Raw genomic sequence first — 22641 nt, 5'->3', positions numbered from 1 at the left:
TCATAAATTTAGGCGTAAAGTTTACTGTGAAGTGTGTTTCCTGTAAGCACACAATGTGTGCTTTTCGAGCCTGAAAAAAGCAGAACGCTTTTGTTCTTTTCTGAGGTATGTTCATACCCTGAACATTCAGGGTAAAAAAGTTTAGAGGTGCCATGGTAGTTGATCTAGGAAATTATACTTACCGATATTCATGAAATTCTGCATGACTGAACCTGTATGAATGGACATGAAGAGGAAGAAGAGAGAAGAGGATATAGGAGAGGCTGGAGAAAGCAGAAGGTACAAAATAAACGTGGTTAGATAATTCATTATAAAAAACAATCTAAAATAATATGCAGTTATTGCCCGTGATGAGGAAAAGGGATTCCCATCAGGAGAAGTAGGGCCAAAGTCGAACTCCCACATATTATGAGTGGGGGAAAGAGGAAGGTACAGTGGAGCACATGGGAGTACCGTGGGTGGGAGAAGAGCCTTATGAAAGAGACATTGTGAAGATGTATTATTGTATAAGCCACCAGGCTATGTGAAAATATAATTTTATTTTCAAAGAACAATCCTAAAGGGGCAGGATATGGGTAGATAGGAAATCTACAATCTAAGAGCAGTTTGTTACAATAGAGAACTTTTAGGATAATGGGAGGGGAAGGGAAAGGGAGGGGGCTATACATCAGGGGGAGAGAAAATTTAAGCATTCTTACAAAGTTGGCCAAGGTAGGTGTGAGTTCCCTGATCAAAGCAACCCATTTAGTAAAGATGAAGGGGTTACATAGAGGTTATTTTATGGTCGCGATGCCTCCCTCCCTTCCCCTCTCTTTGTTTTACAGATGGAGTCCCACCTCCATTTTGTCAGCAGCACCCCTAGGTTGTCAGTTCCTTTTGTCCAGCTATAAGGGCTACCTGCTCATAAAGCCCCCCCCCCCCATTGTCTTTGCTCACCTTATGGATTATTTTTAACTTCATCATTCATAGCCTACCGTCATTCCTGGCGTTGAGGAATAATAATCTTTTTTTATTATTAGGTAAGTCTTAAATTTGGGCCTACCCATAAAACTTTAAAAAACTACGGAACCCAAAATTGTCTATAGACAACACCTTTACAACTCATCTCTTTAGCGATAACGATTGATTGCTTTCACCGTGGCATGCGCATTGATGCCTAATATAGTGCAATTGTTGTTTTCATATGCATATGTGTAGGTGCGTAGGGACGGGGGTCTTTAAAAAAAATCTTTAAATTTTTTTATTTATATTTTTAGATTTATTTTAATAAACTTAAACTTTGGCACATGATGCAGCATGTCTTGTTGGGGAGATTTTCTTTCATTTCTACCCTAAAGATGCAAACCTGTGTACAGGTTTATAGACTGATCATTGATATAATGTTTCATAACTTCTGTAGAAACCTTATTTTGCAAATAAGCAACAAAGCCCTTTCACACTGATCTGTTTTTGATGCATTTTTGAGGTAAAAAAGCAGAAGAAAAATGCATGAATAATGTATCCCTTTAAATTCTAAGGAACTCCGGTGCGATGTGGGCGCAGTGCATTTTTAAAAGTCTTGCTTGCTGCATCTTTGGTGCACTTTTCAAAAGCACACCAAAAATGCATCTCTCATTGAATTCTATAGAAAACACAGCAAAAAAAAAAAACACACCTGCACCTTTTAGTCACATGCCCAAGTTTCACAGGTGCATGATTGGAGTGAGTCCAAAAATTGTGTCAAAAACACACAAAAAAAAAAGCAGCAAAAATGCATATGCATATTAACATTACATTACATTACATTACGTTGCATTAGCACTCCGCATTGTCCAAAAAAGTGTGCGTTTTCTAGGCATTTAGTGCGAATTGCAGGCACATAATCTTCATTGGGAATGCATCTGATTGGCAGATGCGTTCCATTCTGAACACAAATTCTCTCCCCCTGCTCTCACTACACCTCCCCCCTCTCCCAGGTCAGCTGATCCGCAGCTACAACAGAGAGGAATCGCTGAACAGCTTCTTTTTCTCTTCGCAGAGAAACCGGAGCTGGAATTCGCACAGCCTTAGAGATCTAGCTCTTTTTTCTACCTGTTTTGTTATCACAAGACTCTGTGCTGTGATTGGACAAAGCTAATCAGCAGGTCTCAGCCATAAATTACTGTCTGACACCTGCTGACTTAAGCCTCCTACACACAATGCGATTGTTGGCAGAGGATTGTCTGTTGACAGACTGTTGTCCTAAAATCTGACCGTTAGTATACTCCGTTTGAAAATTGCTGGCCAATTTTCGGCCAATAAATGTTGGGTGGCAGGCTAGTAAATTTTCGGCGGCCAGCGGTCTGTTGTCAGATTTTCGTATGGTCAGTACACAAATCCATCACACAAAAGTCAAAAGTACAAACACGCATGCTCGGAATCAATGCTCACCAAACACAAAATTAGCAGAAGGGGCCCAAAGGGTGGTGCTCAAGAGCTGAAATTCCTCGTAGTACATCACTACATTCGTGTTTGTTGCATGACATTTGTGTACCGTTATGCCCCGTACACACGATAGGATTTTCCGACAAAAAATGCTCGATGGGAGCTTGTTGTTGAAAATTCCGACCGTGTGTAGGCTCCATCGGACATTTTCCATTGGAATTTCCGACACACAAAATTTGAGATCTGGATCTCAAATTTTCCGACAACAAAATGCGTTCTCGTAAATTCAGATCGTTTGTACACAATTCCGACGCACAAAGTTCAACGCAAGCTCGGAATCAAGCAGAAGAGCCGCACTGGCTATTGAACTTCATTTTTCTCGGCTTGTCGTACATGTTGTACGTCACCGCGTTCTTGACATTCGGAATTTCCGACAAGATTTGTGTAACCGTGTGAATGCAAGACAAGTTTGAGCCAACGTCCGTCGGAAAAAAAAAACACGGATTTTGTTGTCGGAAAATCCTATCTTGTGTACAGGGCATAAGTATGCAAGACAAGATCCTGGCACACTCCCTTTTGACAAAAATCCGACGCTCGGTTGGCCAACAATCATACCGTGTGTAGGAGGCTTAAGAATGGGCTTGTGTGTGTTTGGATTGAACCCGCTAGGAATCTAGCACTGCACACCGCCAATCATAAGCAGCATGTATATGTGCAGTTGCCGATTGTGAAATGCCTCACTGCCTATGATTGGCAGCGTGCAGTGATGGCTGGCGGGTTGGATCCGAAAATGCCAGAGCCCATCACTACTGCTGACATAGATGGTTGAACACAGTGTGGGTCAGCAGGGAAGCAAGCTGGCAGTGTTTATTTACATAGCTGAGCCTGCAACTGCCGCTCAGTCACAGTAATGCTGTGTACACACGGTCGGACTTGCCAAAGGGCTAACCTTCGTCGGCGTTCCCGACGGAAAAATTTAGAACATGTTCTCTATCTAAGTCCGTCAGAAATGCTGACAGAAAAAGTCCGATGGGGCATACACACGGTTGGAATATCCGACCAAGAGCTCCCATCGAACTTTTTCTGTTGGAAATTCCGACCGTGTGTACGGGCAATAATCTACTGTGACCGAGTGGCAAGTAGTTAAAAAGTTATTAGAAGAGACCCCTAGTATAATGTTATCAGTTATTGTGCTGTTTAAGAATTATGTTTAACAACACAGTGGTTTGCAGGGGAAGGGTGAGGACTGAGGAGTACTTTTAAATCTTCTTTGCATTAAAGCAGAACTACAGTAAACCCTCCTATCTGCAGTTGCCATGGTGCTGAATATGTGATTAGTTATGACACCAGCCATTTGATGGCTTGACAGTTCAGTTGAGTGGGCAAAGCCACCATAGCAGTTATAATTTATGGCATGCCTTAAATTTAACCACTTCAGCCCCGGAAGAATTTACCCCCTTCCTGACCAGGCCATTTTTTGCGATACAGCACTGCGTCGCTTTAACTGACAATTGTGCGGTCATGCGTTTGTACCCAAACAAAATTTACGTCCTTTTTTTCCCACAGCTTGTTTTGGTGGTATTTGATCACCTCTGCGGTTTTTATTTTTTGCGCTATAAAACAAAAGAAGAGCGACAATTTTGAAAAAAACACAATATTTTTTACTGTTTGCTATAATAAATATCCCACATTTTAAAAAACAAAAACAAATTTCTACATCAGTTTAGGCTGATATGTATTCTTCTACATATTTTTGGTTAAAAAAAATGCAATAAGCGTATATTGAGTGGTTTGCGCAAAAGTTATAGCGTCTACAAAATAGCTGATATATTTATGGCATTTTTATTATTTTTTAATTTTTTTTTTACTAGTAATGGCAGCTATAAGCGATTTTTATCGAGACTGCGACATTGCAGGGAACAGATCGGACACTTTTGACACTTTTTGGAACCATTGACATTTATACAGCGATCAGAGCTAAAAATAGCCACTGATTACTGTATAAATGTCACTGGCAGGGAAGGGATTAACACTAGGGGGTGATCAAGGGGTTAAGTGTGTGTTCCCTAGGTGTGTTCTAACTTTGAGGGAATGGGACTGACTGGGAGAGAAGATAGATTGTTGTTCCTACTTAGTAGGAACAGACGATCTGTTTCTCCTCCCCACACAATCGCAGGTGGTCAGCGGCAATTGGCATTGGGTGCCCCGCTGTGCAGCGGGCGCGCACGCCTGCTATGGCTCTTAAAGGAGCCACCTTATATATACGGCGATTCGCACAGGAGAGCCATTCTGCCGCCATATATATACAGGAGCCGGTCCGTGAGCAGTTAAAGTGCAACTAAACCCTCCTATCCTTTACAGCCATGGAAGCAGCCATTTTAGGCTTTGTTAGATCTGCAGCTGCTTTGGTACATGTGATCATCACCAGCCATTTGATGGCTTGACAGTTTGGTTGAGAGTACAAATACCTGCCACAGTTATCATTTACGACATGCCTTGAATGTACTATAACTGTTTTTGGAAACAGTTATAGCAATAGGTTTAGTTTAAAGTGTAACTAAACCCTCCTATCCTTTTCAGGGAAGCTGCCATCTTATGCTGGCCATACACTATATGAATAATCAGCCGAAATTCGGTCATTTGGCCAATTTGTTAATTTTTTGGCCAGTTAATTGGCACAAAATTGGTAATTATTGGCCAAAAAATCGAAGGACAAGTTTGGAAATTTTCTGCCGAACTAACGATAAAGTGAAAGGTTAATGTGTTTCCCGTCCGAACTGTTTGCACTAGGTATATGTAAACAAACGAACAAAAAATTGATTCATTTATGTCCACTGAATGATTTATCGGTCATTACATGATGGCACTATCGTTTGCTCTCACGGCCAAATGTTTGTTTTTCGAAAATGGGTTTGCCCGATTTTTCATATAGTGTATGGCCAGCATTAGTTGCTGTTTGATCTGCAACTGCCTTATTGCTGCACGCCATCCATTTGATGGTTTGACAGTTTGGTTCAGAGCATCCCTGCATGCCTTAAAGAAAAGTATAGGTTTACAAAAAAACATTCGTACATACTTACCTAGATGGCTGCAGCATCGATCCAATGGTGCAGCTGTCCCCAGCCGGATCCACACCAAGAGCTGAGCGATCAAAGACCACTGATCGCTCAGTTCTCGGTCTTTGGTGAGCAGAGAGCCAGTGACTGTCAGTCACCAGCTCTTGCTCTGCCCCTCCAGGCTCTCAGTGGCATGCTGAGAGGCTGAGCCAGCTGTCGGTTAGGCATCTGGGTGGATCCCGACATCATTGTATCCCTGCAGAGCCTGGACCAGCTCTGTGATATCAGCAGCAGCGGGGCCATAGCCTGCTGTCATATGAATCTGGGAAACAGGAGTGCAAAACGAAATGCACTCCTTTAATCCCCAGGGGGAGTAGGGCCAAAAAAGCTTTGCCCATACTTCTTTAAAACGTAGCTGTTTTTTGAAACAATTAAATCTATGGGTTTAGTTCTGCTTTAACTGTTTTGGGAAACAGTTTATTTGATAGGTTTAGTTCTGCTTTAATAAAAATAGTTTATGCAAATTCCACCCTGTGTGGTTCCAGATTTGAACTCAGAAATCTTTAGAAATTTGTTTAGGGTTCATCTTTGCTATAAGTTAAAGATATATGTGTATACAAGTAAAGATACTGTATCTTTTAAAATCAACAGAATATCTGCTGGTAGTACAACATAAGAGTAGATTCTCTGTGGTGTAGGGTAGGGACTGATGTGAGTGTGCAATGTACAGGGTTAGGGACAAGGGTCAGGGTTGTAGATACACACTCACTCAGGTTGAACTGGATGGACTGGTGTCTTTATTCAACCTTACTAACTATGTAACTATGTAACTATGTGTGTACTTGGATACAGTCAACTGGTAATGCAGTTTAAGGATGGCATCTACCCATGTGATGATCTGATTCAAAGTGAAATTAGCTGAACAGTAATTTAGTACATTTCACAAAATGAATTTAAGAGGGGCAATAATAATTGGTCAGTTCCTAGTCTATGGGAAAAACAGCATGTACAATTAACCACTTCAGCTCCAGACCAATTCTGGCACTTCTCACATACATGTAAAAATGTAAATTGTTTTGCTAGAAAATTATTTAGAACCCCCAAACATTATATATATATATATATATATATATATATATATATATATATACAGTATCTCACAAAAGTGAGTACACCCCTTACATTTTTGTAAATATTTTATTATATCTTTTCATGTGACAGCACTGAAGAATTGACACTTTGCTACAATGTAAAGTAGTGAGTGTACAGCTTGTATAACAGTGTAAATTTGCTGTCCCCTGAAAATAACTCAATACACAGCCATTAATGTCTAAACTGCTGGCAACACAAGTGAGTAGCCCCTAAGTGAAAATGTCCAAATTGGGTCCAATTAGCCATTTTCTCTCCCCGGTGTCATGTGACTCGTTAGTGTTACAAGGTCTCAGGTCAGAATGGGGAGCAGGTGTGTTAAATTTGGTGTTATCGCTCTCACCATACTGGTCACTGGAAGTTCAACATGGTACCTCATGGCAAAGAACTCTCTGAGGATCTGAAAGAAAGAATTGTTGAAAGAAAAAATCATAAAGATGGCCTAGGCTATAAGAAGATTGCCAAGACCCTGAAACTGAGCTGCAGCATGGTGGCCAAGACCATACAGCGGTTTAACAGGACAGGTTCCAATCAGAACAGTCCTCATCGTGGTCGACCAAGAAGTAGAGTGCACGTTCTCAGCATCATAACCAGAGGTTGTCTTTGGGAAATAGACGTATGAGTGCTGCTAGCATTGCTGCAGAGGTTGAAGGGATGGGGGGTCAGCCTGTCAGTGCTCAGACCATACGCTCCACACTGCATCAAATTGGTCTGCATGGCTGTCGTCCCAGAAGGAAGCCTCTTCTAAAGATGATGCACAAGAAAGCCCGCAAACAGTTTGCTGAAGACAAGCAGACTAAGGACATGGATTACTAGAACCATGTCCTGTGGTCTGATGAGACCAAGGTAAACGTATTTGGTTCAGATGGTTTCAAGCATGGTGGTGGCAACCAGGTGAGGAGTATAAAGACAAGTGTGTCTTGCCTACAGTTAAGCATGGTGGTGGGAGTGTCATGGTCTGGGGCTGCATGAGTGCTGCCGGAACTGGGGAGCTACAGTTCATTGAACGAATGCCAACATGTACTGTGACATACTGAAGCGGAGTATGATCCCCTCCCCTCCCTTCAGGGGCTGGGCCGCAGGGCAGTATTCCAACATGATAACAACCCCGAACACACCTCCAAGATGACCACTGCCTTGCTAAAGAAGCTGAGGGTAAAGGTGATGGACTGACCAAGCATGTCTCCAGACCTAAACTCTATTGAGAATCTGTGGGGCATCCTCAAATGGAAGGTGGAGGAGCGCAAGGTGTCTAACATCCACCAGGTCCGCGATGTCATGGAGGAGCGGAAGAGGACTCCAGTGGCAACCTGTGAAGCTCTGGTGAACTCCATGCCCAAGAGGGTTAAGGCAGTGCTGGAAAATAATGGTGGCCATACAAAATATTAACACTTTGGGCCCAGTTTGGACATTTTCACTTAGGGGTGTACTCACTTTTGTTGCCAGTGGTTTAGACATTAATGGCTGTGTGTTGAGTTATTTTGAGGGAACAGCAAATTTACACTGTTATACAAGCTGTACACTCACTACTTTACATTGTAGAAAAGTGTCATTTCTTCAGAAAATAAAATATTTACAAAAATGTGAGGGGTGTACTCACTTTAGTGAGATACTGTATATATATATATATATATATATATATATATATATATATATATATATATATATATATATATATATAGCAGAGGCCCTAGAGCATAAAATGGTGGATGATGCAATTTGTTATGTCACACAGTATTTGCACAGTTTTCAAAAGCTATTTTTTGGGGGGGGGGGTAAATACACTTTAATACATTTTAGGGCTGCTTATAGAAATTATGGGGCCCATACAGCCTACCTGACAGGACCCCCATTCCTCCAAAAATATGCCCTAAGCAGCTGCAGGTAGAACAGGAGAGGAGGGAAAAGGGCAGCACTGCAGGGGAAAGGGGCACACAGGGATCCCAGACAGCAGGGGGAAGGGGGAGCAAATACTAGAACCGATCAGCCTGCAGTGCAGCCAGAGCAAGAAAAGAAAAGTAGAAATGCAGTACTGCACAAAAGTCACAAGTGTCAGCAATAAGGCAGTACTGCTGGCCCTCCTACTTGGCAGGTGCCTGGGCCCAGTACAGCAGGGGTGGCTGTACTGCCTTAGTGGCACTGAGGAGGAGATTTTCTCCCCTCTGCCTCATGAAGCCACCGTTTTTAGTCCTGAAGGAGTAAGATACAGCCCAACCCACTATTGGGAAGATAATGGTGTCTGATCCTAATAGAATAAATCTGGCGTCTAATTCTGCCTATACTTCTCCTCTTGATCTTCCATAGGTTTTCCCATTTCTTGTCATCACTTGTGCATGCTGCATATCTGTGTTACTAAACATCCCTCTCCTACTGTGCTGTTGTGCAAGGATTACAGGAGGCATTTATGAATCAAATTTGGCCTTATGTCCAGTTTTTGCAACCTAAGGGCACTATTAAATAGTCTGCTGTGGTATTGGTAACTGGTCAGAATTTTAAACAGGTAAAAAGCAACGTTTTAGTTAATGGCTACGGTGCTGGCAGTTTTTTAACACACAAATTACAATGCTACATATGTTTGTGAAAGATATCTCTTCACAACATTGATTGCCAGATATACTAGCATTTGTGATATGCTATTAAATTAAAGTGGTTCTAAAGGCAGAATATCTCCTACCGTAAAGTGGATGTAAACCCAATTTTTTTTTTTAATTAAGGCTTGCACCTTGTACTGTATAGGATTTCATGTCATCTGTGCCCAGTCTTGCCATGAAGAGTTAATCCAGCTCTGAGCAGTCCTCTTATCTTTTTTCAGTGAGATAAAAACGATCAGACAGAGAAATAGATGTCCGTTTTTCCTCCTTGCTGTGAGTGACAGGTGATTTACATATCTCATGCACGAGTGTGATATAGGCATTCTGTGTACTTCAGATCCCTCCTCCTTTCTTCTCCAGCTCTCCCTGGATTGGCTGCTCCACACCTCAGCATGATTGGACATGCTGAAGTCATGTGGTGATTTTCCTGGGTTTTGACTGGATGTTCGTGATCATGGGACATAATCCACGAGACCAGCAGAAGTTTAGTGTAATAAATATCGATGGCTGGCCAAGGGGAGTGTAGAGGTGGGTGGGGAGTCCAGTGACATCACGACTCCACACACCGAGCTCCAGACAACAGACCTACCCACAGAATCTGCAGTTTTTCGGGTCTCATAACAGACAGAGGGGAGACATTTGACAGGTAAGGATACATGCAGGAGGCATGTGTATACCCTATAGATAACCACTATGGCAGTAGTTTAGAAAGGATGAGAGTGGGTTTACATCCACTTTAATGCTAAAAAATCTTCTGGGTGCAGCATCCCCCTCAGCCCCCCCTGTACTTACCTGAGCCCCATCTCTATCCAGCGATGTGCATGTGAGCAGCGGTTCTCCCAGGTCTCTCTCTCCTCATAGGCTCAATCACAGCCAGTGAGCCAATGAGGAGAGAGTGGGGGGTGGGGCCAAGTCACAATCTATGTGTGAATGGACAATGTCCATTAACAGGAGTGTGGCATGGTAGTTTAAGAGGCTTGCTATTGGGAGCACTTGGCAAGGGGGAGGAGTCAGGGCCACTGGCGGGGGGCCTAAAAAGAACAAGATCAGGGCTGTTCTGTGCAAAATCTTTGCACAGAGCAGGTAAGTATGCCACTTTTGTTATTCAGGGAAAAAAATACAACCTAAAAGATGCAGGTTTATAAAAAATATTTAATATAATATGTATAAAAAGATGATGTGCTGTTCTGATCCCTTTGGGTGCTCAATTATAATCCATGTACCCTCCTTTCTTTTAATGGTGCAAAGGTTCTATTCACAGAGTTCTTGTGGTTTGAAACGCATAAAACTAAATGTGTATCAATGGAGTGAGACATTGTTGAGGTTTGCTTGGCAACCCTTCTGTCTTAACAGAGCACTTAGCTGGTAGCTGGTCATGTAACTGAGTGTCCATTGAAGGGTTACTTTAATGAGTATTAGGCTGACAGACCTAAACCTGTGGTAAAACATTCATGTATGAATCAACTGCTATCATGCACCAAGATCAAGCAAGGGGTCCATTGGTAGAAATGTCCTGCAGAGCCAAATGCTCCTATTCATGTGAATAAAGAGAGAAAAAAAGATGATAGACAACGGCAGATACTGGAGGCACAGCCTCTCCCAGGAGGATAAACAGTGATCAAGGAAAGTTTTATAACCTGCTCAATTAATTTGTTTCCACCAACATTTACTGGAAGAGTCCTTCCAAAGACATGAGACCTGAGGCATACATGAAAAGAGTAGCATTACCCAAGCCATTCAAAAACAGGCCCAACATATGTTTACTTTTACTTTTTTTCAATCTTTAAACAAAAATTATATTTTTATGAGGATCTCATTATATTTTCTAAGTTCCCCTTAAACAATAATAATTTATCACTTAAAAATATATTTAAGCAAATCCATATGTCAGGTTTAAGGTTCTCCGTGGATTGGGATGTTTTGGAGATAGCTGTTATCTTTGCATAAATTCAGGTCTGCCAGATGACTGATGCAGCGTACACACGGTCGGACTTTTAGGCCGGACTGGTCTGACGGACCGAGTCCGACGGACAATCCGATCGTGTGTGCGCTTCATTGGACCTTCAGCGAACTTTTCCTGTCGAAAATCTGACGGACTTTAGATTTGGAACATGCTTAAAATCTTTACGTCGTAACTCCGCCGGACCCAGAAATCTGCTCGTCTGTATGCTAGTCCGACGGACAAAAACCGATGCTAGGGCAGCCATTGGCTACTGGCTATCAACTTCCTTATTTTAGTCCGGTGTACGTCATCACGTACTAATCTGTCGGACTTTGGTGTGATCGTGTGTAGGCAAGTCCATTCGTTAAAAAGTCAGTCGGAAGTCCGTCAAAAGTCCGCTGAAAGTCCGTCGGAATGTCCGTCGGACCAGTCCGGTGTGTATGCGGCTTTAGAGATGTGTTTTTTCTGGTTTCTGAGGATGAGGCCCCTCTCTGCTTTGCACTGCATGATTGATCCACCACACTTTCTTCCTTCCAACAGTGTAAAAGCAGCAGTGCCAGTAGCAGCAGCAATAGCCATATACAATTTAATGAACACAATGAAAATTGTTTCCCAGACAAATTCATAAATTGAGACTTGGGCACTGAACTTAAGACATGGATGGTTAGTGCATATCATGGATGCTCTCTGTTCACAGGACTGTGTCATTACTCCACTGATTACACGGTCTTCAAACTGAACCATTGTCCTGAACTCTCCCTTTGCCATCCAGGTGCTTGCTAGCCTGCCCTGAAATAATCCTGTCTTTAAGAGCTATCAATCTATATAGTAGCACTGACACTCCCAAACATACAAAGAAATTTAGAGTTAGAATAGATTAGTCCAGCAAATGTAATTTTTTTTATCAACCTTTCACAAATTAGACTGTATACCACCACCCCTGCCTTGTACTGCATATATACTTTTTTCTTGCAGATGTTGAACAACCTTCTAGCTCTTCTACTTTGGTTAATTAATGCTGATTCACTTAAAGAATAAGAATAACATTGGTTTTGCATTATTTTTCATCATTTTTCATGTCCAAAAGCTACTGCTAGTGTTACCCCTATGCCGCAGCTACCCCAGCCTCTTTTCTGGTGCTTTACTTACAGTGGTGTTCAGTAAAATAAATAACACGAATGCCTTAGTTGGTCCCTAGTAGTACACTAACCCTCCCACAAGAAAGGAAATTGACAAAAAAAGTTGTCTTTTCAGAGAACATAATTTCCGTGAATTATTCTTAGGCATGACATATGTGTGAATTCAGTACTCATTTCTAGTTTACAAGAGTGAAAAAATAACTGATAAAAGCCCAACCTAAAGTAGTTTGTGAATGCAAAGGAAAGGGTGTCATTCTAACTAGAACAACTGTTTTTTTTAGATGCTGGAGTTACACCACCTGACAATTTCTTATACCACTAGAGATATTAGGTATTGGAGCCCAAATTGCTTTTCATCAGCCATGTCCATTTAAATAGAAGAACAAAGAAAGAGCACAGGACAGTGGTCAGTAAAAGAACAATATTTTAATTGAAAAAAAAAAGGTTATTTTTCATCCTGCACTAATTTTTTGTTCTATCATTACCTGTGCAAGTTGGATCGTCCCTTAAGATCCATTTCCTGTGATGCTGTGGATGGTGTCATGTGCGCTGATGGCAAATTCTTTATTTCCAGTATCCAGCATCATAAAGAAATATGGAACATGCAGTAGAAAGCCAAGTTTACATAGTAATGCAGTAACATCCCACACTTTGTAAAAAAAAAAAAGAAAGATACTGCATACAATGTATAAATCAAAAAGTGTAGAGTGAACCAATCAAGTAGATCCAACTACAATATGGGTAATCTAAAAGACATCCTGCAACATAGGCATATTGACAAACCATTGCCACTCTAGATCATACTGAACGGTATGAATGCTGAGGATACAAAAAGTTTTGTCCCTCCGTACCAAGTAAGAACAGGGGAACAGTAAGAAGAGGAAATGGACTAGGGGGAGAGAGAGGGGCTAGAAAAGTTTGTGTGTGTGTGGGGGGGGGGGGGGGGGGCTAGGTAGGGACATGGGAAGGGAGTGGAAGGGAAGGTGAAAAAGTAAACTAGAAGAGGAGCGGAGAGGCTCGTTACCTCACTGGGCGCAGGAGCTAAAAAGGTCCTTACCCTCATCGGAGAAGAGGAACATGTTGCAATGGATCCAAGTACTAGAGTACGCCTCATGTTTATTTTGAATGGATGGTACCATGTTTTCCACATTGTTCAGCTCCTCGACTTTTGTAAGCCATTGTGAAATGGAAGGAAGGTGGGAGACCCTCCAAAGCAGCGCAGTGCTCAATTTAGAAGCGTAAAGGAGGTGGTGTAGAATCTATTTTTTGTGTGTTTTCTCTAGAATGTCTGAGACATGTAAAAGATAAATCGCAGGATCTTCCGGGAGTTTGTAATCAATACATTTTTGTGAGAAGTGTTCCAATTTTGGGTAGGACCAGAAGATTTGCAATAAAATCCCCCTCCCCTCCTGACATCTCCAAAAGCATTCTGACACAGTGGGGTAGTATTTGCGGAGTACAGTATGATACCACCTAGTGAGGATTTTAAAGTTGTTTTCTTAAATCCTCATACAGATGGACGATTTTAACGCAACGCTAGAAATTCACTTATGTTGGGCTGAAGAAAAAGTTCTATTTAGGATCATTTCCCATTTCTAAATGAAGGGGGAACATACTGTAGTCATCAGGCGGTGCTATCAGCAGGGAGTACTTCTGAGAGAGGGTATGTGGGAGAGGACCTGTCTTGACACAGAGTTTCTCAAAGGCCGTCAGCGAACGCTGGAAGTTATCTGGAGATGAGACGTGCACTTTTTGACTGAAGACTTTCCTTCTCTTATTGTGTATATACAGTCCTGGCCACTCACGGATAATCTAGTCCCTGTTTGGAACTTTTTTGCATGGACTCTTTTTTATGCACTCTTTTACCTTTAAATATATAGTATAAATGCAATTGTGGTTTTTACACACATATATCTAATCACTTCCTTTTCCCATATGAGCTTATTGGGGTATGAGTACTGGTCATTTTTTAGCGCTACAGTTTTATACATTTTTTCAATGTCCATTTAAATGACATTCTCGCTTTTGTTGTTGTTTTTAAATATAATATACAAAATGCAATACAAGGTGCTGGAACAGTGGACAGGGGAAAGAACGCCGAAAACATCCAGGTAGACAAGGCAGATAGTTGGGAATTATGGCAATACTTTTGGACCACTCTATACATACTGCATAAGGAGCCACAGTCTGAATCAGCCTCCACCTATAACTAAAATACTAGTTTTAGGGGGGACCAATTTTTGTTAATTTATATGCAAACCTCAGGCAAAATGAAGTACAGTAAAATATGGCTAAAAGGCCATCTGTGATTAGTCGAGCCATTACCAAATCTATCTAAATAGTGCTTGCATTTTGGTGAGGTCTTTCCCCTGCTGAATCTGATGGCTCCTGTTAAATAGGCAAGGTAGTTTACTGTTTTTTAAACGTGGGTCCGTGCTATTGTGGACACAATGCTGTTCACTCTATGGTTTGATCAATACAACAGAACACAGAGAAGAGAGATAACATACATGAAAATCAGATAAGATAGAGGAAAAGGGTTCTGGTGCGTAATCATATCAGATCAGATTTTCATCATACAAACTATGGTGTTTCCCTACAAGAGCAGAAAACAATGCAGTAAATTGAAGAAGAATCTTTTTTTACAGTAATCTGCACTAAGCCAAGATAAAGCATATGCCAAGATATTTAGGCGATCCAGCTATTTTTATTTTGAAGTAGAAATCTTGAAGTGTACAAATCAAGTAAAAACTATTTTGGAAAAAATACAATATCATTGTAGCCATGGTGACGAGCACTCCTGACAAACCATCCGCCAAATCACCCTGCTGCCAGACCCCCATATATCATTTGAGACAATGAGCAGTCATTTGCATAGTTTTGTTGCGTTTATTGCGGGATACAACTTGGGTCGGGTAAAGGAAGATATGGGATGCCCATAGCACTTAATGTATTACCATCGCATTGATAAGACATTGATTAATGGCCTTGGCCTTGAAATGATGCACTTCCAACATTCACAGTCTATTTCCTCTGCAGACTATTGCACCTCCTCTTCCTCTGCACTCACTCCTGCAGAACATCACTCCTCTGAATTCCTCTCTCCTTGTACAAATCTTCCACTGCAAAACTGTTAGATTACTGTTGCTTCACTCCCACTGAAACAAGAAGGGATCACTCTGAATAAACCCAGCTTGCAGACCATAAAGGTGTTGCTTCAGCAAATCAACAAGCCAGAGACATGCAAAGCCTCTCCCCGATGGCTCAATGAGTTTGGTAGCCACACAGTCTTTTGGAAGTTATTACCAATGTGCTCTACCAGGCCAGAGATAGTCTGTACCTCCCCCGACGGCCTGACACATGGTAATAGGCGGACTACTGTTCCCAGCCAGTCCATAACTGCAAACGCTGTGTTCCCCGGCCACAGCATTCTGCACTACTCTCAACAACTTCTCCTTTTGCTCTTCTCACACTGACCTTCTCCAAAGGGCAAGTTCTGTGTTCCCCCTGGTCACAGAATGTTGATCTACTCTCCTCCACTTTACTGTTGCTTCTCCTTCACCGATCTTCTCCTGTGTACAAGTCCTGTGTTCCCCAGTCACAGCAGCTTGACACCAACTTCATGATGAAGATCTTTATCCAGGATTACTTCCTAGCAGCTCCTCCATCCCTCCTCCGCCCTCGGCGCGCCCCCCACGTAGGGCCGCCCTGCGGCAGACTCCTAAATCTCCATTCTTTCTTCCTGCACCTCAGAACTCCCACCTGGCAGCATGTAACCTCAGCTTATATGGGAGCCCTGCCAATACCAAAAGGTAATTGGTCAGAGATCCTCACATGAGCTGCCTGCCACTCAAACCTCAGGTCCAACCTCTCTTCCAGAACAATGTGCCTGAAAGCAGGGGAGGTGCTTCTGAGTCAGAGCACAGGTGGTCACACCCACCACTACACTAAACACTCCCATTCTCAAATCAAAACACACAGGCCTGACTTACAGCACAGGCCTGTCTAAATTTGCCTGCACTGATCTCTCGACCCAGAAAAATCCCATTCTAGCACCTACCTTCTAGTAGAGGGTGGTACATCATTATTTCCATATATTATCGTAATGAACGAATTGTACTCACACATCCTTTGAATTTCCTCAATTTGGCCTTGCTTGGCTTCTAAAATGGAAATAATATCAATAATTTCACAAGTAGCACACATTTTCTCAACCAGGGTCCCTTCTGAGGTTGCCAGGGGTTCTTTGAGCAAAGAAAATTGGAAATTTTATACCAACATAGCAATCACTTCTACACTGGCTGCCAATGGTATGGGCCACCACAATTTGTACTCTCTGTATTTCTTTTCTGTAGTTTTTATTGATTTTTTTTAGATTTTTAGTAAATGTAATTTCATTGAATAAAGGGAGGGGGGTAGTTTAAAATTCACAAGAAAGAGAGGGTGCACCAGCCTAGCGCATTATCCCAATAACCATTTATTTGTAAAAGAAAGCATGTATCTACTTACAATAGATAAACGAGACAAAGCTCATCAAGTTGATGGAGTTGTTCTGTCCGCTCTGCATGCTCTTAGGGCTTGGGAGGACATCCAATACATCCAAGTGGCTTATACATTTCAAGGGTAATACCCTCTTCCTCGGAGCCAAATGCTCGAAACACGTAAGCCAGTTGGATCTAGGCGATGTCCCAAGCCCTGGGAGCATGCCGAGTTGACAGAACAACTCCTACTTACCTTGATGAGCTTTGTCTGTTTTATCTTTTGTAAGTAGATACATACTTTTTTTTTACAAATAAATGGGATAATACGCTATTTATATATATTTAACAGGTAAAGCAAACTATGTTAAATCACCCTTATGAGGTACACTTGTTTTGTTTTGATTTTAGAGGTATTCAACAGATAACTTTAACCACTTGACCTCCGGAAGGTTTTTCCCCCCTCATGACCAGGGTATTTTTTGCTATTCAGCACTGTGCTACTTGTTTTTTAGGTGAGAACACATTTAACAATGTCAGGTGCCACAACATTGAAAAAATGGTTTAAAAGAAAACTAGTAGAACGGGGTCTAGAAAGGAGTCACAGAGAGCACCAGGACGGACAACGGTCGGTTAAAAATTAATAGGTGGAGATGGGGGAGGCCTTAACTAGCAGGTTTTAACTGATATTTCCAATCAAGTGAAGAATACAAAATCAATTAATTAGCAAACTAGTTTGATTTTACTGGGTATATTGGAAACACTTCATTATAGACTGTTATGTACCAACAGGTAGGGTTTGAATAAAGGATTTCCAAATGTCCAAAAAAAATTTGACCCGTGATTCTTTGCTTAAGGAGGCCTCCACTCAGTCCACGTTAAAAACATAAGAAAGTTTAGCTATAAACAAAGAAATAGTAGGGGGTTCAGGTTAGAGACACTTTAGGGGATGGATTTCCATGCTGCAAGGGATATAAAAAGGAGGAGTTGTTTGCAGCCTGAGTACCTAGTACCTGGGATGTCACTGTGCTAATTTAACTGGCAATTGCTCAGTCATGCAACACTGTACGCAAATACATTATTTATAATATTTTCACACAAATATAGCTTTCTTTTGTTGGTATTAAATCACCACTGGCTTTTTTATTTTTTGCAATATAAATTAAAAAAATACTGAAAATCTAAAAAAAAAAATGTTTCTGTGATAAAATGTCTCAAACAAAAAATCTTTCTTCATAAACTTAGGCCACAATGTAGTAAAAATAACTCAAATCCATGTATATTATTTAGTCTATGTGAATAGTTATAAAGTCTACAAACTATGATATATATTTAAAAATTGATCAATCCTAATGTACCTACGGCCTATCTCATTTATTGAGGCCCTAAAATGCCAGGACAGTACAAATACCCCCCAAAAGACCCTTTTTTGGAAAGTAGGCAGTCCAGGTATTTAGTAAGCGGAATGGGGAGTTTTTTGAAGTTGTAATTTTTAGTCAATGGACACAATTTTTTGGAAAATGAAAAAACTAACACTTAAAGTTTAAGTAGTTACAAAACCGAAAAAAAAACAAAAAAAACAAAACCGAATGCTGAAAGCAACCTCAGCACTATTATAGGTTTCCCTAACCCCTCTAACTGTAACTTTTGACAAACAGCTTGGCCTGCATGTAAATGTGAAGACAAATATAACTAAAAACATCTGTGAATTAAAAAGGAATTCATATATTAAATACTATCATTACAATTACAAGTATTAAAGTGGAACTTAACTGTATTATGTCTCTATGCTTTATTTTGTTAAGACACTACTTTGAAAAACACCCCATAGCAATTCTAGTAAGGGCAGTTGATTTGTGTAGTCTTTACTTCCTAGAATCCAGCTACCCTTAGCCCAGCCATGCAAACAGGAGGGTGTGTTTAGCTGAGAAATCCCCTCCTCATCTCCTCCAGATGACAGTAAAAAATGCCCATGAAGACTCCCGGGATGTATGACATCATTTTGGCCTAGGCCACAAACCAGGAAGCATCTGAAGAAATCTATTAAAAAAAAAAGGTTAAAGTAGAACTATAGGCAATGTTTTTGTTTTGTTTTTTTTTCATTTTGGATAGAGCAAGGGAGGGTATTAACCCCTGTCAGATTTATTTTCATCCCATTGTGAAGATTTCCCTTTCATTTCCTGTCCCATAGCTAAACAGGAAGTCAGAGGAAATCCCTGCAAATTAAGGGAATTCCTTGGGGACCCCCAGGTCACCAGAACTAATGTCCCCATTGGAACATTTCCCCTCTAATACTTTTCTGGCAACAACCCAAAATTTGGTATTTACTTTTACTTTCACTTTCTATGATAATGGCAAACAGGACAAATAGAGAGGCTGAATCTTCTGCACAGACAGCAATAACAACCTGACATGGTTCTGATCCCTCTCCACTTTATCCAAAACTAAAAAAATAAAGTTTTGCCTTTAGTTATACTTTAAAACAAGTAACCATAATATACCTTCCTATCTATTTACTAGTGCTAGCAGTATATGGATTACAATAGTTAATGCTGATTTAGACAGATTAGTTCTTAGGGGGTGGCGGCCGTGGACTGGATAAAGCATGGGGGTGGCGGCCACTGATCTTTGTTTAGGCATCATGCATGGACAGCATATACAGTACTATCTGTACTAAGATGATGGCACAGAGGTAGCACAATCTGTAAATCCTGTTTCCCACACAGTTCTTGGCTGTGTTCACAAATGTGGGACACAGAACAATGCTCTGCTGCAGCCTATCACCTTCTTATTCGCTACAAAGTTACAATGTTGCCGTTCGTCATGCTCAGCAGACTGATGACTTTATTTCAGCCTAGGTTACCAAAGATACTTGCCTTTTGCAGAAGCATTGCTTTTTAGTTATAGCCTTTTTTTTTATGCTACTGCTCTACTTTAATAGCTTTAAAATCACAGTTTATACTTTAATTAGATGTCAGATGTCTTGCTAATTGTTAGCTGCTGACAACACCACCAGTTTCTATCTGGGAAGGTTCTCATTTATATGATAAAGTGTCAGGGCTGGGCTCAGCCCTTTCTTCTCTGAGCTGGCCGCTCAACTGTCAGCTAATTGCGAGCTCCTATCTCTCCACAGTGACTCACCTGTTGATGATATCCTGCTCGTCAGTCCTGCCTACCTAAGCCGTCCAGCCCAAATAATCTCTGCCTTCACCTTGGTTAACATCACAGAGACTATCTTCTGCTTTCCTGTTAAAGACTTGCTTGGCTGACATTCCTTCTGGCTGCAGATCCTGCTTGCTGTTCCACTACGCTGTTCCCTGGCTTCCTGACTTTCTGGCTTGTCTGACTATCCGTTCCGGTTACCAAACTTTGGCTATGTTTTGACTACGTTTGTTCTATTTACTTTCATTATTAAACAAGTGTGCTTTAACTGTACTCCTGTCTCGGTCTGATTCATGGTTTCTGACATTAAAGTGAATGTAAACCCAATGTCATCCCTTCTAAACTACTGCCATAGGGGTTATCTATAAGGATATACATGCCTCCTGCATGTATCTTTACCTGTCAAATGTCTCCCCTCTGTCTGTTATGAGAGCCAAAAAACTGCATATTCTGTGGGTGGGTCTGTTGTCTGGAGCTCGGTGGGTGGAGTTGTGATGTCAGTAGACTCCCCGTCCACCTCTACACTCCCCTTGTCAATATGCATTTTCTCCTGTGTATTTCTAACACTGAACTTCTGCTATGATCTCTAACATCCAGTTAAAAGACAGGAAAGTAAACACATGACTTCAGCATGCCAAATCATGCTGAGGTGTGGAACAGCCAAACCTTGCAGAGCTGCAGAAGAAAGGAGTGAGAGGGAATAAAAAAAATACTGCATGTGTCTTAGGCTGGTGCACGAGATATCTAAATCACCTGTCACTCACAGCAAGGGGGAGTATTTGACAAAGTTTTTCTCAGTTTGTCAAGATTTATCTCACTGAACAATAAAAGAGGATTGCTCAGAGATGGATTACCTCTGTGTGGCAAGACTGGGCTCAAATGATAGGAAATCTTATACTCTACAGTATGATAGAAAAAAAAAAAAAAAAATCGGGTTTACATCCACTTTAAGTAATTAGACTCACACAGAAAAGAAAAAAAAAAATAGAACAAATCCAGTTGAAAATGACTAAATACTTCTAACTATGCCACTAGTTTTTATTTTGCTTTGCCTTCGTTAAAAATGCAATATACATTACAGTTGTACAACTGCACAACCTAGTGGACATACGGGGGAACTGTGATGCTAGTTGGATTTCCTAATCTATTCTGATTTGATAATTGTTACAGTTTTGGGAAAACTATAGCCTTTCTAGGCACAGCTGTAGTACCTTGAAAAAATATTCATACCCCTTGAAATTTTCCACATTTTGTCATATTACAACCAAAAACGTATTTTATTGGGATTTTATGTGATAGACCAACACATAATTGAGAAGTGGATGGAAAATGATAAGTGGTTTTCAACATTTGTTACAAATAAATATGTAAAAAGTGTGGCGTGCATTTGTATTTAGCCCCCCATTACTCTCATACCCCTAATTAAAATCTTGTGGAACCAATTGCCTTCAGAAGTCACCTAATTAGTAACTAGAGTCCACCTGTGTGTAATTTAATCTCAGTATAAATACAGCTGTTCTGTGAAGCCCTCAGAGGTTTGTTAGAGAACCTTAGTGAACAAACAGCATCATAAAGGCCAAGGAACACACCAGACCGGTCAGGGATAAAATTGTGTAGAAGTTTAAAGCAGGGTTAGGTTATAAAAAATATCCCAAGCTTTAAATATCTCACAGAGTACTGTTCAATCAATCATCCAAAATTGGAAATAGTATGGCACAACTGCAAACTTACCAAGACATGGCCATCCACCTAAACTCACAGGCCGGGCAAGGAGAGCATTAATCAGAGAAGTAGCCAAGAGACCCATGGTAACTCTGGAGAAGCTGCAGAGATCCACAGCTCAGGTGAGAGAATCTGCCTAGAGGACAACTATTAATCGTACACTCCACAAATTTGGCCTTTATGGAAGAGTGGCAAGAAGAAAGCCATTGTTGAAAGAAAGCCATAAGATGTCCCATTTGCAGTTTGCGAAAAGCCATGTGGGGGACACAGCAAACATGTGAAAGAAGGTGCTCTGGACAGATGAGACCAAAATTGAACTTTTTGGTCCAAAAGCAAAACGCTATGTGTGGTGGAATACTAGCACTGCACATCACCCTGAACACACCATCCCCACTGTAAAACATAGTGGTGGCAGAATCATGTTGTGGGGATGCTTTTCTTTAACAGGGACAGGGAAGCTGGTCAGAGTTGATAAGGAAGAAGGATGGAGCCAAATACAGGGCAACCTTAGAAGAAAACCTGTAATGCCGTGTACACACGAGCGGACTTTTCGACCGGACTGGTCCGACGGACTATCAGACGGACTTTCGACGGAATTCCAACGGACTTTCCAAATGAACGGACTTGCCTACACATGATCATACCAAAGTCCGATGGATTCGTACGTGATGACGTACGACCAGACTAAAATAAGGAAGTTGATAGCCAGTAGCCAATAGCTGCCCTAGCGTCGGGTTTAGTCCGTCGGACTAGCATACAGACGAGCGGATTTTTCGATCGGACTCGAGTCCGTCGGAAAGATTTGAAACATGTTTTATTTCTAGGTCCGTCGGACTCTTGGGGAAAAAAAAGTCCACTGGAGCCCACACACGATCGAATCGTCCGACGGAGTCTGGTCTACTGGACCAAATCTGCCGGAAAGTCCGCTCGTGTGTATGCAGCATTGGAGTCTGCAAAAGACTTGAGACTGGAGCGGAGGTTCACCTTCCAGCAGGACAA

At 41.3% G+C, this 22641-nt stretch overlaps 1 protein-coding gene across 4 annotated transcripts in view; it reads left to right on the top strand.

The window, feature by feature from the left end:
- Positions 1-22641, top strand: part of ITGB2 (integrin subunit beta 2) — a 205851-nt gene that overhangs the window by 29118 nt on the left and 154092 nt on the right. The window lies entirely within an intron of this gene.

The sequence above is a fragment of the Aquarana catesbeiana genome, linkage group LG06 (genome assembly GCF_042186555.1).
Source record: "Aquarana catesbeiana isolate 2022-GZ linkage group LG06, ASM4218655v1, whole genome shotgun sequence".
Taxonomy (NCBI): Eukaryota; Metazoa; Chordata; class Amphibia; order Anura; family Ranidae; genus Aquarana; species Aquarana catesbeiana.
Note: the sequence above shows the minus strand (reverse complement) of the source record. Positions and strands in the feature narration are given on the sequence as shown.